Source organism: Eublepharis macularius, chromosome 1, assembly GCF_028583425.1.
Source record: "Eublepharis macularius isolate TG4126 chromosome 1, MPM_Emac_v1.0, whole genome shotgun sequence".
NCBI classification, from domain to species: domain Eukaryota; kingdom Metazoa; phylum Chordata; class Lepidosauria; order Squamata; family Eublepharidae; genus Eublepharis; species Eublepharis macularius.
The window spans coordinates 88,591,106-88,608,129 of record NC_072790.1 but is presented as its reverse complement, the minus strand read 5'-3'; positions in this window follow the sequence as shown (position 1 = coordinate 88,608,129).

The following is a 17,024-nucleotide window of genomic DNA, read 5'->3' as shown; positions in this document are numbered from 1 at the left end:
TGTATTTATTTGGAACAAGTGTACAAAAATGTTATACCAAATGCCTGAAAATTTGACTGATCTTGTTATTAGTCCATTAGTTATGATCCAGCACCTTAAAACCATTTTAGTATTCACTTTTTATTTCCAATAGTATTGTACCAGAAAACATTGTTCAACAGGACTTAATGGAAACGGTGAAAAAAATATGATACTGCTCCAGGCACAGATTGCCGGAAGTTAATAAAGAAGAAAAGATAAGGTATAAAACCAAGAGATTAGGGTCCCGATTCAGAGATATTTGAGTATAGCTGCTGTGTTCCACAAACCTTCTGTACTTAGAACAGATTATCAGTGTTGCTAGGAAGAAAAATAAATACCAAATTCAATTTGCATTTATTTTTCTTATCACCTAACTGATCTTCAGTTTGGATGGAAGAGGATTCTCACGTTGCCTTTTTGAAGTGATTACACTGTAGATTCAGGAGTAACATGGAAGATTTCAGGGCCTGTGTGCCTTTTCATTCCATGGGTAATTTTATTTTTGCACTTTTAATCGAAAATCTCTATGAAGTTCCATTTACATATTGTTCTACCTGGACAATGGCATTTTGCTACAATTATGGCCCATATGTGATATTTAAAATTAATGACTCAACGATGTGGAATTGTGATCTGTGATTTACAGGGCAATTTCTTCAAAAAGGCAAAGAAAATGCATGATGCAGCAAAGCAGTATCATTCTACTGATCCTGATAAAGGTATTATTAATTTTGAATAAGGCCTTGAATATGGATCATTAAATCTGCAGGTCAGGATAATGTACAGAGATGGGAGATCTTTCTGCAAACTTTGGGAAAGTCCAGGTTTGCAGGAAAATAAAAAAAAATGGAAAAGAAGGTGGCAGGGATTTTAAAAATCCTGATACTTAAAAAAAGAGGTAAGAAAGCACATTGTGAGATCTTAGCTGCCAAGCAACCCCTAAGATGACTTGGTGTGTGCAGTGGGAAGACTGTGTGTGTGATGTGCCATCAAGACACTTCCAACCTATGGCAATACTGGGAATTAATTACCTCCAAACTGACCTATCAAGATTAACAGCCTTGCTCAGGTCTTGTAAAATGAAGGTCATGGCTTCCTTTATTGAGTCAGGCCATCATCTCACGTTGGGTCCTTCCACTCTTCCTACTGCCTTCAATTTTTTTTTTAGCACTATTGTCTTTTCCAGTGAGTCTTGTCTTCTCATGATGTGACCAAAGTATGATAGCCTCAGTTTTGACATTTTATCTTCTAGGGAGAATTCAGGCTTGATTTAATCTATTTGTCTTTTTGGTGGTCCATGACGACTACTAAAAGAGAAAAATCCAAGGCAGCTGGGGAAGGAGAATGCTGACCAATAGCAGTATTTGGATTGCCCTCCCCACCACCGCTTCTTCGTCCTCCTCATAGCTAAGAGGGAAAGAGGAGGGTGGCCAGGGAAGGTTGGCAGAGAGCTGGGTGGGAGCACAGGTATCTGTGGTCAGCCCCCATTCCCAGCAGTTCACCCTTCTCCTGGAATTACAAATTGATCTTGGGGCAGTTGAGTGCTGGCAGTGTTCAGGCTGGGAACAAGCCTGCTGCCGCCTGTGCTCCCACCCAGCCAGATACTGCTAAATCTGAGTGCTGGCAGCAGCAGAGGAATTTCCCCGTGAGTTTCTTGCAGGTCCTCACTTGTCTCCCAATAGTAAAGTGGCTGGTCTCCTTATATGAAAGAACCAAAAATGGGCCATTCATAGACAAGGCAGGGGTATACTCCCAGTTATGCAAAAAAGTCTGACTTCGTAAATTGACCAAAAGAAAAGAAAGCCAAACAACTTGTGGTGGTCTCAACAAATCCAGGGAGTATAGAATATTGAAAGCAGTTGAGACTCAATTAAAAGCCAAAATCTGAGGCGAGAAATTAGCATCTTTGAGTGTCTCCTTCCTGAGTTTACAGAACCCTGGATGGGAAAATTGTGGCGCAGGATGAGTTTCCCACATTGTCCCCCCCCCTTCTTATGTATCACTCCACCTTGTATGTGTGTGTATGCACATATATATGCATATTTGAGCATACTGAATACATGGATACAGATATTTTAAATGGAAATGCAAAAAAGCAAGGAAGAATTTTCCACCTACAAGGAACCAAGGTACTACAATAAGAACCCAAATACAAGGAGAGACACCCAGTGGTTTAAGCTAAAAACTAACAGAACACACCCAGTAGCAGAATGGGCAGATCTTAAGCCATAAACAATGCTAGAACATTTTGTGCATTGCTGAATATCTACTGCCAAATGGGATGCACTAGAAAGTCCCATCATTCTCAATTTACACACAATCTTTTTTTTCTAGAATTGCACTACATCAAACAGCTGTTGCATTTACAATAAGCAACATACAAGTATTTATTATTTTTTCTATATGCACTAATTGCTGAAGGGAGTGAAGAGTAGACATGGGCACGAAACGGAAAAAGCCCGAAATGAGAGTTTTGTGTTTATCACGATTCATGAATTGCGAATCATGAAATTTCATGAAATTGACACGTTTGCCCAAACGATTCGTTAATTTCGTGATTAGTCAGAACCTGGGGCATTTCAACAGCCCCCTTCACACACAGAGATGCCAAACTTGCAGGGAGGCTTCAGCTGGCTCTCCTCCACCCACCTTCCCAGTTTGCAATACATTGATCGGGAAGGTCAACGGGAAGGGTGGGAAGGGAAGTGCTGCCAGAATGCATGATTGAAATGGAGATCGGGAGTTGCTGGATTAGAGGAGGACGAAGGACCAGCCGTGGTGTGGAGCTGAGCCGGGAAGATGGAGTGAGGGGTGGATGGCAGGCAGGGACCGTCCCAAGAGTTTGGGATGTGGAGGATGAGCTGGATGTTTCTCCAAAACCCTACCATTCATCCTGAAAACAGAGGTCTGTGGTTGGCTGACAGACCTGCCTAATAGGGTTTGGAGAGGTGAGGTTGGTGTGCCCATGGCTACAGAATGCCCACCTCCTTGGTTGCCTAGGGAATTGACTCCCAGCTCCTGGCTGTATAGGGCAGAATGGAAGCTCCCCAGATGACTAGGAGAGCTTCCAATCAAGGGTAAGTGGGCTATGATTGGGTTTCCAATGGCAACAAAAGGTCTGGGCCTATTGTTGCCTAGGGAATCAACGGATCGGTGCCAGCCTGTCTGAAATTACAAATCATTCACTAAGCTAATGAAAGAGGCCAAAAAGTCATGAATTTCGTGATAATCACGGCCCCACAAAACGTGGTTTCGTGACACAAGAAACTGCCTGTTTTGTGACGAAATTTGCTTCGTATTCCGATTCATGCCCATGTTTAGTGAAGAGCCCTATTCCATGTTCACACAAGGCTGATATTCAATGCTATATGAAGACTCTCTGTCAGACATACATTCATTACTACTCTATGGATCCCGGACCTACTGTTTCAAGTCTCCCATTGTTTGGTGATGCTCGAGGAATAAGTATGACCAGCCGACTTAACTGAATCCAGAAGAACAAAATAACAGCAGTTTACCCCTGATAAGTATGAAAAAAACAGTTGAGACCTTTAAATTATATCTACTGAAATTGCTACTAGTTGTCTCCAATGCCTAAAGAAATCTAGTTCTGGCAAATGATCTAGGCACACTCTTAGATGCTAACAGTGCATGTCAATGGACTTAGACTGGAGTATCTCTCCATAGAATTGCACTGTAAATGACCTAGTTAATGATTAGTGAACTATTTGGTTTACAGAGGTAGACAGATTTAACTTGTTCAAGAGGTTTTAAAATTTAATTTAATTTATTAGATTTATATTCTGCCCTCCCCACGCCAGCAGGCTCAGGGCGGATTACAATTTGCATCCAAATTTAAAATACATCTAATAATTCATACAATTTAAAATTACAAGCTGTAAACACGGACGATCTTCTCAGGCATCTGGATCGGGGCGGATTGGCGCTGCTGATATTATTAGACCTTTCAGCAGCGTTCAATACGGTCAACTACGATCTTTTGACCCACCGCCTCGCCGACATGGGAATCCAAGGGATGGCATTACAGTGGCTAGTCTCTTTTCTTCACGGTTGGGGATAGAGGGTGGCGCTGGGGGAGAAGTTATCATCCCGCAGGCCACTAATATGTGGTGTGCCGCAGGGGATGATACAGTCCCCATTACTGTTTAACATCTATATGCACCCCCTTGCCCAGTTGGTGCGAAGTTTCAGGCTTGGGTGTCACCAATATGCGGATGACACCCAGCTATACCTGTTGATGGACAGCCAGCCTAGATCGGCCCCGGATGTCCTGGAGCGTGCTTTTGAAGCTGTGGCTGGATGGTTGAGGCAAAGTCAGCTGAAATTAAACCCTGTGAAGATGGAGATCCTGTACTTGAGTCATGGAAACATGGATTTGGGTCCTCAGCTCCCTGCACTCGATCGGGCAAGACTTACAGGGGCCCTGACAGTTAGGAGCCTGGGGGTAAAAGCCACAAAAGCTCATTGGGTGACTTTGGGCCAGTTATTCTCAGGCTAACCTATTTCATGACAGGACAAAATGAGGAAGAGAAGAACCAAGAATGGCAGCTGAGCACCTTGGTGGAACAGTAAGGTCAAAAGACACATTGACTAATCCAGGAAAAACCATGGCATGGCAAAACTGGGCAATTTAGATGGATGGAGCTGAGAGAAATTCACTTTGAGGGCGAGCACCTTGGAATCATTAATTTTTTAAAACAGAATTTTTCCTAATCTAAAATTAATCCAATTTTTAATACTAAAAACTGATACATCATAAATTTAAACATCTTGCTTTGGGAATAAAAACTTAGGCACATTCAATTAATGGTACAAGTGGGGCAATGCACCTACTGATCCCACTCTAACTATGGCTTTACTGACTTCTGCTGACTAGGTATGCTTCATAAAGAATTCCAAAATAAAATAGCATTTAATAAAAGGATGTCTTGCATGTGTCAGAACATTGCTAGCTCTTCATCAGAATTCACAGTCCCTGTAATATGTTAACATTGTCTTTTGCCATTTATGGTTCATTTCTTCATTTACATGGGTATTTCTAAAATAAGTGAGTAAGTACCAGATCCTCAAAAAAAAAAAGGAAAGAAAAGAAAAGAAAAAAGAAAGAAAAGAAAAAGAAACAAGTGGCAACCCAACTGCTGACCAACTTGCCCTCTTCATCAGATTGCAAACCCAACAGAACGCTTACTATTTTTTTCTGGATCAGGTTTTTTAGTTTAACCTTTATTAAATTATTGTATGGACATATGACTCTGTATCGAGCTTTGAACTTGTTTGAGCTTTGAACAAGAGAGAGCAGAAAGAACTTCTCATACAAACATTACTTGTTGGGAGGTGTGGAAACATATTTGTGTGCGCATATGTCATATATCAAAAAGAGTCCAGTGGCACCTTTAAGACTAACCAATTTTATTGTAGCATAAGCTTTCGAGAATCAAGTTCTCTTCTTCAGATGCATGATCCGAACTGGTCAAATACAGAAGAGGAGGGGAGAGAGGGGAGAAAGAAGGGGACATATATCACCCTTCTTTCTCCCCTCTCTCCCCTCCTCTTCTGTATTTGACCAGTTCGGATCATGCATCTGAAGAAGAGAACTTGATTCTCAAAAGCTTATGCTACAATAAAATTGGTTAGTCTTAAAGGTGCTACTGGACTCTTTTTGATTTTGCTACTACAGACTAACACGGCTAACTCCTCTGGATCTATGTCATATATGTTACACACACAGGCCCATGATGAGGATATCCATTTCCTATAGCAGTTGAAAAAATTACCTGATTTACTCCAGAGAAAGAAAGAATGTACTTGGAAAAAAGACAAAAAGAAACAACTACAAACTCTTGAGAGTGTTCTTCAAGAGGTGAAGAACAAATTACTGGTTGATTGAACTACACGTGGTCTCATTGCTCCTTACATCAGGCCCTCCAAACTGTAAGGCAAGAGGAAACACAGAAAACCTGTGTAATGGCAGCTTGGTTAATAATTCGACAAAAGTACTGTGGTAAGAAAAATAACTACATTAAGTAATTAGAGTGGATTCAACTAGGGACGTACAGTTGGAAAGGTAGTAATCAGTATTTGACCAAAAGGTCGCTCAATTTGTAAGTACAGTAAGTGCTGTGAAACCAAACTTCTAATGTTCAGGACCAGTAAAATCACAGCAAGCTGAACATTTGTTGTGATGTCTTGCTGCCAGTTCTCATTTCCGTAAGATACAGGAATGACTGGGGCTGAGAGACAAGACTGAATGTTACCATTAGCAGATACACGCCTGACAAAGATATCATCTAACTGGAAGAGCTCCGGCCAAATAATTTAATCCCAACTGGCGTTTCTGTGATTAGCAACTGATTTCCCATTGCTTATTGCACATCCTCAGTGGTACTGGGAGGTCTTTGAAATTTGAATTATATAGAGTTATTCAACTTCAAAAAATCTTCCCAGAGCCACTTATGTAGTCAGAGCAGTAGCATGAAGCAAGCCATCTTCCAAAGAGCCTTCTGCCAACTAAAGTAGCTGTTCCTCTGATGGAGGTGGTGGAGACTGCCATCAAGTTATAGCTGATTTATGGTGACCCCTGGTGGGGTTTTCATGGCAAGAGACTAACAGAGGTGGGTTGTCATGGCATTGCCTGCCTCTGCTGTCCTGGTCTTTGTTGGAGGTCTCCCACCCAATTACTAACCAAGGCTGACCCTGCTTAGCTTCCAAGACCTGGTGAGATTGGGCTCACCTAGGCTATCTAGATCAGGACTCCGCCAATGGAAGAGTCACTTAAATTAGAGGAGCGAAGATAAGTAGTGTGTTCATCTCACAGCAGTGTGTGCACACATCATTACCAGCCATAGGACTAAATGCAGCACAAAATTTCTGCTTGCACTAGAACTCTTGCACAATCAGAATCTCATGAAAAAGACCATGGTAGCTGCTTGTAGTACATCATTGTATCCTCATTTGGGTTCATACTTGTGCAAGATTGTGTACAACCAATTTCAGGCACTGAAATATCTACGGAGGGAACCACTAGGTGTTGCACCAGGTATTTCACAAATAGAACTCCGCTAGGTATGTTTGTTTCCACTTAAGCACAGGTGAATCCAAGCCATAATGTTTTGTATATATCTGTTACTTATGGGAGTGCACAGACTCTTCACATGATTTTTCACAATCAGTGTCATTGAACAATGAGCAAAAGACAGAAAGAACAATACTCTGAGAATATTAGCTAGCTGTAGTATTTCTGGTTCCACATATGAAGACTACTAGAATGAGGAATGACTTCAAATAGCTTTAATTTATATTAAGAGCACCTTAAACATTTTGTTTCTAAGCCTTAGTCATGAACAAATAATGACCATGTGATCTTAGGGCAAGTCCACAAATTGCCAATTTAAAACAATGCGAAACATAAGGCAATGTCGCCAAACTGTAAAGACAGCCTTCCTCCATGCCATCACCTGCCCTCTCAGTCATACCCATCTTTCAGAGTGATGCAATCAATGACATTTCAGTTCTACTTTGCCAGCTTTAACACTGCCAAGTGCCAGCTGTTGTTATTGTTTTTAAATAGAGCTCCCTGTCTCTTCTAGGGGGTGAAAGAAAAATCTCTGTCCTGTAATTCTCTCCTATCTTGGAATTAAAATCACCAGTTCTGCTCATGCTGCCAAGTAGGATCCTGTCTGAGTCCATTTTACATGCAAGAATATTAATGACCCATAAAAGAGGGGCACTCTCCCATCCACCTAGAATTTGGCAGGGATGTTCTCTTAAACAGAGAATACAGTTCTAAAGATTCCATTCCATTGAGATAAGAAAAAGAAATTACACCCAGAAACATGTTTCCCATTGAAACTAGTGAAAACAAATCTCCAAAATAAAAAATGAATCCACAAGAATACCAAATAGAAGTAAATAAACACTTCCACACATGGATTTTGCCCTATGTGACCCACTAAATGTCCTCTTCTTGAGTGGGGGAGGGGGGGAGCTCCACATTATATAATGCTAATTCTGAGTGCAATTTATACTTTTCCTTTGAGCAGAAATGGAAAAATACATTGGTCCAGCTCAAAGAGGAAAATCCAAGGTGGTTGCAGGCAGAGCATCCATGCAGCCAAGTTCCATCTTCAAAATGGCAGAGCTATACTATGTACCCCTCCATTTAAACCCTTTAACAGCTACCCCCGAAGCTAAACAGTGAAGGGGGAAAGGGGGCATGCACAGTTATTGTCACCACAGTGTTAATTCACCAATGCAGCAAATTGCAAAGGATGGGGGATAGGGAAAACCTGCCAGCAGTGCAGGGATGAGATGCACAGCTGCCTTCTCTGCATGCCTCCATCCAGTTCCTGAGTGGGGTCAGCTTTTCCTGACTTAACTACGGGAAATCTCCCCTTCCCCTTATATACATATTCAGTGTTAACTGCTCAAAGGCCATCCTGGAACCGCTCACTCTAACCCTGGCCAAGATCCAAAGTACAGTGGGCACCCATCTAGAGAAAAAAAGGAATCATCACTTTTGGAACCACTTATACAGAACTCTCTCCAAATAAAGAAGTTGGTTTCAATTCGGTTTCATTTTCACGGCCATGTCGGACGCTCTTCTTGGCAGGTCCAGGAAGAAGCGGCCGAGCCGCCTGGCCAGGCGGCTGATCTGCAAAGGTTAGCCCCCAGACTCTCAGGCAGGGAGTCTGAGTCCGGGGCGCGGCGGGAAGAGCCCTCTGACAGATCGAGGCAGGGGGTAAATTGCCCGTTTGTCCCTATGGAGGCCGGCAGACGAGCGCGGCACCTAGTGTGCTGCCGGGCCATGGAAAACGGCAAGGAACAGGATTAGGCGAAAGCCTGCAAGTAAGCGAATCCCTTCTGTTACTACAAGCGTATGTGAGGAGTGGTAGGGTCTGAAGGTCAGAAGACTCGGATTTTTCCCCCCTCGTAGAGTCTCGGAAGACTGGCGGTTCCCCCCCCCCCCTAAAATGGCAGCGAAAAAGCAGAGCCCTGCTCTTGGCAAGTCAGTTACGGCGGCCTTGCAGAGGGGCGAGACGCTTGAGGAACTGGTTAAAAGAGCGGTTATGGAAGCCATAAAACCCTTTGTTGACAAGCTGAATGAAACAGATCAAAGGGTGGGCTTAATTGAAAGCGATGTGAAAGCCATTAAAGAAGCAGCGGAGGGGGCAGAGAAGTCTGCCCGGGAAAGTGCGTCACTTATGAGAGCAACGAACAGGGAGCTGAAGCTGGTGGAAAACCAGCTGATCGGACTGCAAGTGGAGCGAACACAGACCATTTTGCGTCTCCAGAACGTTAAAGAGGAGGAAAACGAGGATTTGTGGGATCTTGCCTCGGAACTCTTAGCGACACCCACGAGGGCAACTAAAGAAGAAGTGAAAAGCGCCATTTTGGGAATCCGTCGGGCATCTTCAAAATATGCAATGAAGCGGCAGCTGCCTCGTGAGATTGTTATTGAGTTTTCATCTAGGAGGGTCCGGGACAGTATCCTATATAACTCTTACAATGTGGAGTTGGACTTTCTGGGAAATAAAGTCAAGATATTGAAGGACGTTCCATTTTCAGTTCGGAAGAGAAGATTTAAGTACAAGAAGTTGGCAGCTCTTTTGAGGGAATGTGACATAAAGTACAAATGGCTACTCCCGGAAGGAATCGGGTTTACTTATAAAGATCAAGCTTACAAGATTAATTCGGAAGATCAGCTAAGGGATTTTGTGGAAAAAAATTCAGAATTTGGACCAGACACCAAGCAAAAAGAAGAGGATCCGAAGCCTGAAGGGAGGGGGGAGGCAATGAGCGCCGCCGCGGCAGCTGCTCAGAGAGGACTGCGTCCGAGGCCCAGGAGAGGGAAAAAGATTTAACTTGAACTGTAATTTGTAATTTGTATGATCAACCACTCCGTCACTACTTTATTAAGCTATTTTCTTATTATGGTAGTATGAAGGGAAAGCATTGAAGTGTAGCGTTTAGTGTTTGTAGGCTACCTTCCCTTTTTTCCCACCCCCCCTTCCCCTTCTCTTTTTTTCCCCTTCTTTTCCTTCCCTTGTGCTATTGTAGTCTTTTGTAGTTACTGTTATTGTAGTTTTATATGTTAGATATTGAAAAATAAAAACTTTAAAAAAAAAGGTTTCTATGCCAACTTAATATGCATGTCTGACAAGTAGTTCAAATGCACAACATTAAGACTATAAGGGCTTTTTATCATTTACAATTGCCAAGTGCACAGTTGAAAACTGCAAAGTGCCCTCTGCTAGGGCACCTAGTAATCAATTAGAATGTGTTTTAAACTTACAGGGATGTAAGCCACACAGTGTGTGTGTGTGTGTGTGTGTGTGTGTATATATGTGTGTGTGTGTGTGTGTGTGTGTGTGTGTGTGTGTGTGTGATTAACCTAACTTACTTTTATTTCCAGCTCAGTCTATACTACTAGTACTGCTACAAATAATAATACTGAAAGCTTACAATAATGTATAACTCTATATATGGGCTATGATGAATACTCTGCTCTGACAGTGAAATCCTAAACAGAGTTACACACTTTTAAATCTACCGACAGGACTGTACTGTAAAGAACTCAAAACAGTCATAGGGACAAATATGGTTCTGGAAAAAAAGTTGTTCACACCTGCAAGGATTACCCAAGTAGCATTACTCTCTATTCCTACTGCTAGACCTATTTGAAAATATACCTGTGTGGCCTCTCCTTCTCTCCTCTCCTCTTTTCTGCCTGAAAGAATACTCACTAACTTCTACATATCTTACACATAAAGACGCACTCTTATTGAAGTATGTATGTATTTGAAGAGTCATGGCCCAATACATTTTATGAGAGGTAAGTTTAACTGTATACTATTTTGGGGGAAGAGCGCAATGAATTTTTATACACACCCCTTCCTCTGAGTAGGTCAAGACTTATATCCATCCCACTGGTGTTTACCCAATGAAATTCATAGTTGTTTATGTTTGCACTTCTGTAAAAATATGACCAACCAACCAGGACTCGGGAGACTATTGCTCTTGCCTTCTGTGTAACTTCTAGTTTGGCCTTCAAAGTTATATTTGAGCTAAATTATAATAGTTTAACAGTTTCTTTATTTCCCCCTCACCCAAGGAAAAGTTTTGTCAGACCTAGGTAGCTTTGGTTCATCTTGATTTTTCTGGTAGCAGGGAATCTCTCCTTTAAATTATTTGCTTGTGATTTCTTATCTGGTCAGTTAGCAATCCTAGTTCCAGAGGCTCATTGAGAACTAGTCACATTCTTTATACTTGTACTTCTTAAACAGCATATAGTTGCTACTTGGCAAACATCTGTTTAAATGTAGGGAAGTTTAAAAACTAGTTTCTTTTATGACAAATGGACCTATCCAACCTGTTTACAAAACACCCACATATAAAACTTTAAAAGTAGCAAAAATAAAACTAGTCATAAATTTCTACAAGAAGTAAAAAGCTGGATGAAACTTCCTTTTCTAACATTTTTTTTCTGTATTTCCTACATTATTTGTTTTTCTTTCAGATTTTAAAACATTTTACCAAAATGTCTGCAAAAAACATTGGTTCTCAGCTTTCATTTTGAATGTTGCTGCTTTTGTTAGTTTGTGTCATAGCCCTAATCATTTTTAACAGTAGAACTTTATCTGTGAATATCTAAGCCCTGCCTTGTAGAAAACTAATTACTGAGCCACTGAGAGCTTCATAATGTCCTGCATTTAAGTCCTGAGCATCATACATAATGCATAGGAAGCCTTCTCTGCACTCTGATTACAGCACACTGTCATTAAGTGAGCAAATTAAAGATGTGAATAATTCACTGGCTGAGCTTATTGTCAGTGCTGCATTGTGAAATTAGAATTTCTAATAAGTACTGCAATTTTTAACCCAATTAACACAGAGAACATCTTGAGTCTGATTAGTACAATAAAATTTATTACCTTATTCTTGGGCTTCAAAACAGCCAGGCTAAATACTGTACTTAATTATACACCATTTGCAGCTTCTGTGCTATATATTGAAAATCCTTAGCATTTAACAAGATTTTTAATACAGAAAGTGGAATCCAAATATATGCAACTGAACCAGTCATTTCAGACAAGTTATATCTGTACAAGACATAACATATTTGTTTTTAGCACAGCAAGTATGATGTCACTGGAGAAACCCAGCTTTCCTAAAAGATTCATTTTGGGGGGAAAGCAATTATTAAAAAAATCCTGCCCAAAGTCCTCTTCTACAAAGCATACACACAAACAATGTACATTAACTTCTTCATTTCATGAAGCATAGCGAAGGCACGTTTGGGGGCTCCCTACCTCCTAGCATTCAAGCCTGAAGAGAAACACATATTCAAAAGGAACATGAATACTGAAACAGGTTCCTTACCTCTGATCTCTGGTCGGTACCAAAGAACCTCATCTCCTTTTTCTCCTAAATCCAACTCAGTGCATGTAGCATGTTGCTCCTTAGAGGATACAGCACCACTGCTGCCATATTAAATAAAGAAAATGTATCTGCTGCTCGCAGCTTTTGTGTTGACGTGTTTTCCCTATTGATTTTTTTCAAAATAAATGTCAAGGAACATCCCAAGTACTGCACATCTGGTTCCACTGCAGGCTGTTGCTGCTCCGTTATGGACTCCCTTCCCAGTTCCTTCATCCTGGAGAACTTTAATGGGGGGGAGAGAGAAAAACCTAGAGCTTTACAATTAAGATCTCTAATGGGCAAGCACCCTGCCAGTCTCCCGACTGTCCCTGTACCAACTATCCCAAATCTTTGCCTGACAGATATTTTAGCTTCGTCATGCAGATGAGAGAAAGAAAATAAAGGTGCTCTAAAAATCAGACAGACACAATGAGAGCGAGAGACGGAGAGAGAGAGGGAGAAAGAGGCTGTCAGAGCAGAGAAATCTGCATATGGAAATCAGGGTTACTCTGGGTACAGCTTTATTTTACCATGGTGAACTGGGTTCTTCCCCTCCCTTTCTTAATTACATGGCAGAAACTTAGAGGAGTAAAACCAGGAATTTTTACGCTCTCCGGAGCAAAAGATGCTCCTTGCCCACAATGAACACACAGTTAAGCTACAGCAGAGCAACGTTAACTCTGCTGGGTGCTGAAAGTTTTCTCTACTCTTCTTGCAACTGATAAACTAAGAAAGCAATAAGGCTGTTTTGCAAATGGGGAGCAAGGATATATGATGAATGGGAGGAAGTGTACTTCATTTTGGAAAACTGTGTTGTATTATAAATACAAAACAACTCATCAATCAACAAAATATTTTCGCAGTTTTCCACATTTTATTTATTTAGAAAAAAATTACTTTGCCTTTCCAGGAATCTGCCTGAGACACCCTACAAAATACATGTGTGAGTCAAGACACTCCCAAACTTTTTAGATAGAATGTACGTAAAAACTAGTGCAAGAGGAAATGAGATTGTAACTTATTTTATTTAAGATATAATTGAACTAATTAACATCTGTAAGGTATGGGATATGCAAGATATCAAAAATTATAATGAGTTAGGAATCCCAGGACTCTGTTGTGACATAAACCCAATATGTTAACAGGGCAGAGAATTTATAACATCCAAGTGAGCTAGTATCTAAGAAGGAAATGTAATATACCCACATTTCTGTTTTCCTAGTAAGTACAAGACTTATTCATATACTAATGGCAACTCCAGCATCTAGGCATTAATAACCAAAGAGACTATTGAGGGGTTGGCCATAACTATTCAAAATAAATGTCAAGGATCATCCCAAGTCCTGCACATCTGGTTCCACTGCAGGCTGTTGCTGCTCCGTTAGGGACTCCCTTCCCAGGAGTCCATACTATTTCTATTATTCCAACATGCTTGGTAAAACATTAGGACAACTTACCTTATCTACTTGCCCCTAGAATCCTGCAGAAGAACTATGCAACATATGTAATCAGATTAAACAAAGGTCACAACTTTGTTGAAAGAACTGTATTGTAATCCAACAAAACCCTTGTCTCTTGTCTGTAGACTGAGAATACAGGCTGCTTCTTTCAAGGCTGCCAGAACAAGCTGTCCTAAATATGTTACAAAGTAGCTAACTATCCACAAAGAGACTCAAAGAATGCAGTATTCCAGTTTGTGGTTCCCATTATCTTATTACATCTCATGAAAGCCAGGACTGGTAAGGGACACCTCCAGGAAAGCAGTTCATTCTGTACTCCACCAACGGTTCCCTCTAAGCACAAACTAAATACATTTGTAGAGCAACTCTATGTCTCTCTGTTAATTTCTTCTGTAGGAACCAGCCTATTCCTGGGGAGCTCCACAACTGAGCAGGTTGTACCATAGATTGCCTTGACTACGGCCATATTACATGGTGAAGCTTTGAGCCTCAACTGGCTCAACTTGGCAACATTTGAACTATTCATTTGCTCAATGAACTAAACAGGTTGCAGTTGAGAATAAAAATCTAAAAGAAGACTACCAGGGAAATGAGACTTGAGGGGAAAAAGAGGGGGAAACCAGTAAATGATGCAAGAAAGTCCTCTGAGGAACCCTCACAAGGTTTCAGAAGGCAGGAAATTTAATCAAGAAACAAGACAGTCTGGGATTCGGTTTCGTTTTCTCAGCCATGCCGGACGCTCCTCTCGGCTGGTCCGGGAGGAAACGACCGGGCACCCTGACCGGGCGGCTGATCCGCAAGGATTAGCCCCCAGGACTCCCAGGGAGGGAGCCAGGGTCCGGGACGTGGCGGGAAGAACTCCCCGAAATCAATGCGGGGGGGGGAATTGCCCGTTTGTCCCTATGGAGGCCGGCAGATGTGCGCGGCGCCTCGAGTGCCGCCGGGCAACGAGAAACGGCAAGTAAAAGAAACAGGCGGAAGCCTGTAAACAAGCGAATCCCTTCTGTTCTACAAGCGTTTGTGAAGGAGAGGTTGATCTGAAGAAGACTCGCTCTTCCCCTTCGTGGAGTTCCAGAATTTTGTTGGCGCCCCCCCCCCCAAAATGGCAGCAAAGAAGCAAAGTCCCGCTCTCGGTAAGTCAATCTCGTCTACCTTGCAGAAAGGGGAGTCGCTCGAAGAGTTGGTGCGCAGGGCGGTGGTGGAAGCCATAAAACCCTTTGTTGACAAGCTGAACGAAACTGATCAAAGGGTGGGCTTAATTGAAAGCGAGGTGAAAACCATTAAGGCAGCAGCGGGGGGGGGGCAGAAAAGTCTGCTCTGGAAAGTGCGTCACTTGTGAAGGCTACAAAAAAGGAGCTGAAGTTGGTGGAGAATCAGCTGATCGGGCTACAGGTGGAACGAACGCAGACAATTTTGCGTCTCCAAAACGTGAAAGAGGAGGAAAATGAGGATCTGTGGGATTTGGTCTCGGAACTACTGGCGACACCCGCGAGGACGACTAAAGAAGAGGTTAAAAGCGCCATTTTGGAGGTCCGTCGGGCTTCTTCAAAATATGCAACAAAGCGACAGTTGCCTCGTGAGATCATTATTGACTTTTCAACTAAAAAGATTCGGGACACCATCCTATATAACTCATACAATGCGGATTTGGACTTTATGGGTTTGAAAGTCAAGATTTTGAAGGACGTTCCATTTCTAGTCCGGAAACGGCGTTTTAAATATAAAAAGTTTGCAGCTCTTCTGAGGGACCATGGAATAAAGTACAAATGGTTATTCCCGGAAGGAATATGGTTCAGATATAAAGATCAGGCCTATAAGATATTATCAGAAGATCAACTAAAGGATTTTGAGAATAAAAACCCAGAACTCTGCTGCACCAAGAACGAAGAAAAGGAGGAGCCGGAGGGGGGGGGGGGAGGAGAGCATCGCAACAGCAGTTGCACAGAGAGAATTGCGTCCGGGACCTAGAAGGGGGAGGAAAGTTTAATCAGAATTTGAAATGTTTATTTTCTGTATGATTAACCACTCCATCATTATTCTATGGAGCTATTTTTGTATTATGACAGTATGAAGGGAAACATTGAAGTGTAGTGTTTAGTGTTTGTAGTTCATCCCCCCCCTTTTTCTTTTTCCACCCCCCTTTGTCCCTTCCCTCTCCCCTTTCCTTGTGATAGTCTGGTGTAGTGTTTTGTAGTTATGAAAAATAAAAAAAAAAAAAAGAAACAAGACAGTCTAATGGAAGTGGGGAAAGGAGATACTAGTCTGAAATCCAGGAACAGTTTAAAAAAGAATGCATGATGGAGACACTGAACTGAAGAAAGCAAGTTTTTGATTGGATAACATTGGTAGGAAAAAATATAAGCCAGCAGAGGCAGTTTGAAGGACCAGTAACACAGAAGCAAAGAAGGTATACGGTTACTATGCCTAAATGCTCAAGCCCAGGTTAAACATTTTATGGCATGGAGATAAATGATGGGGAAAACCTGCAGCTAAATTTCTGCATTTTGAGCTGCTGTAAAAGGCACAGGAGCAGGGCCAACAAATATCTCTGAGGTGGTAATCCCAGTGACTGCAGTTTATGGAGGGAACAGTCTTCAAACAAAGAAAACCTAAGGATGGAAAACCTCAATTACGATTTACTGCAATGTTTCATTAGTGTTATATTTAAATTCTAACAGTGTCAATGTTTAAAAAGTCATCCTTTCATAGGTTTTACCAAACTGTCAAATATTTGTTTTAAGCTATGGATCATAAAGCAGGAATCATGAAATAGGGTACTATTAAATATTGGGCAACAACATTGTTTGGATCTGTTCCAATCTCGTTTCAGGTCTGGTAATAGTACTAAAACTACCTTGGTTGTCCTGGTGGATGACCTATGTTGAAAGATATACATGGGATTGTGACCCTGTTACCTATCCTTGACCTTTCGGTGGTTTTTAATCATGGTATTCTTCAGGACTGCCTTTCAGGACTTAGACTGTTCTACGGTGATTTGGGTCCTACCTAGAAGGCAGGTTTCAGTGTGTGGGGAACTGCTGGCTCCACCCCTTCACCTCTGGCCTACAGGCTCCTGCAAGGTTCCATCTTGTTTCCCATGCTTTT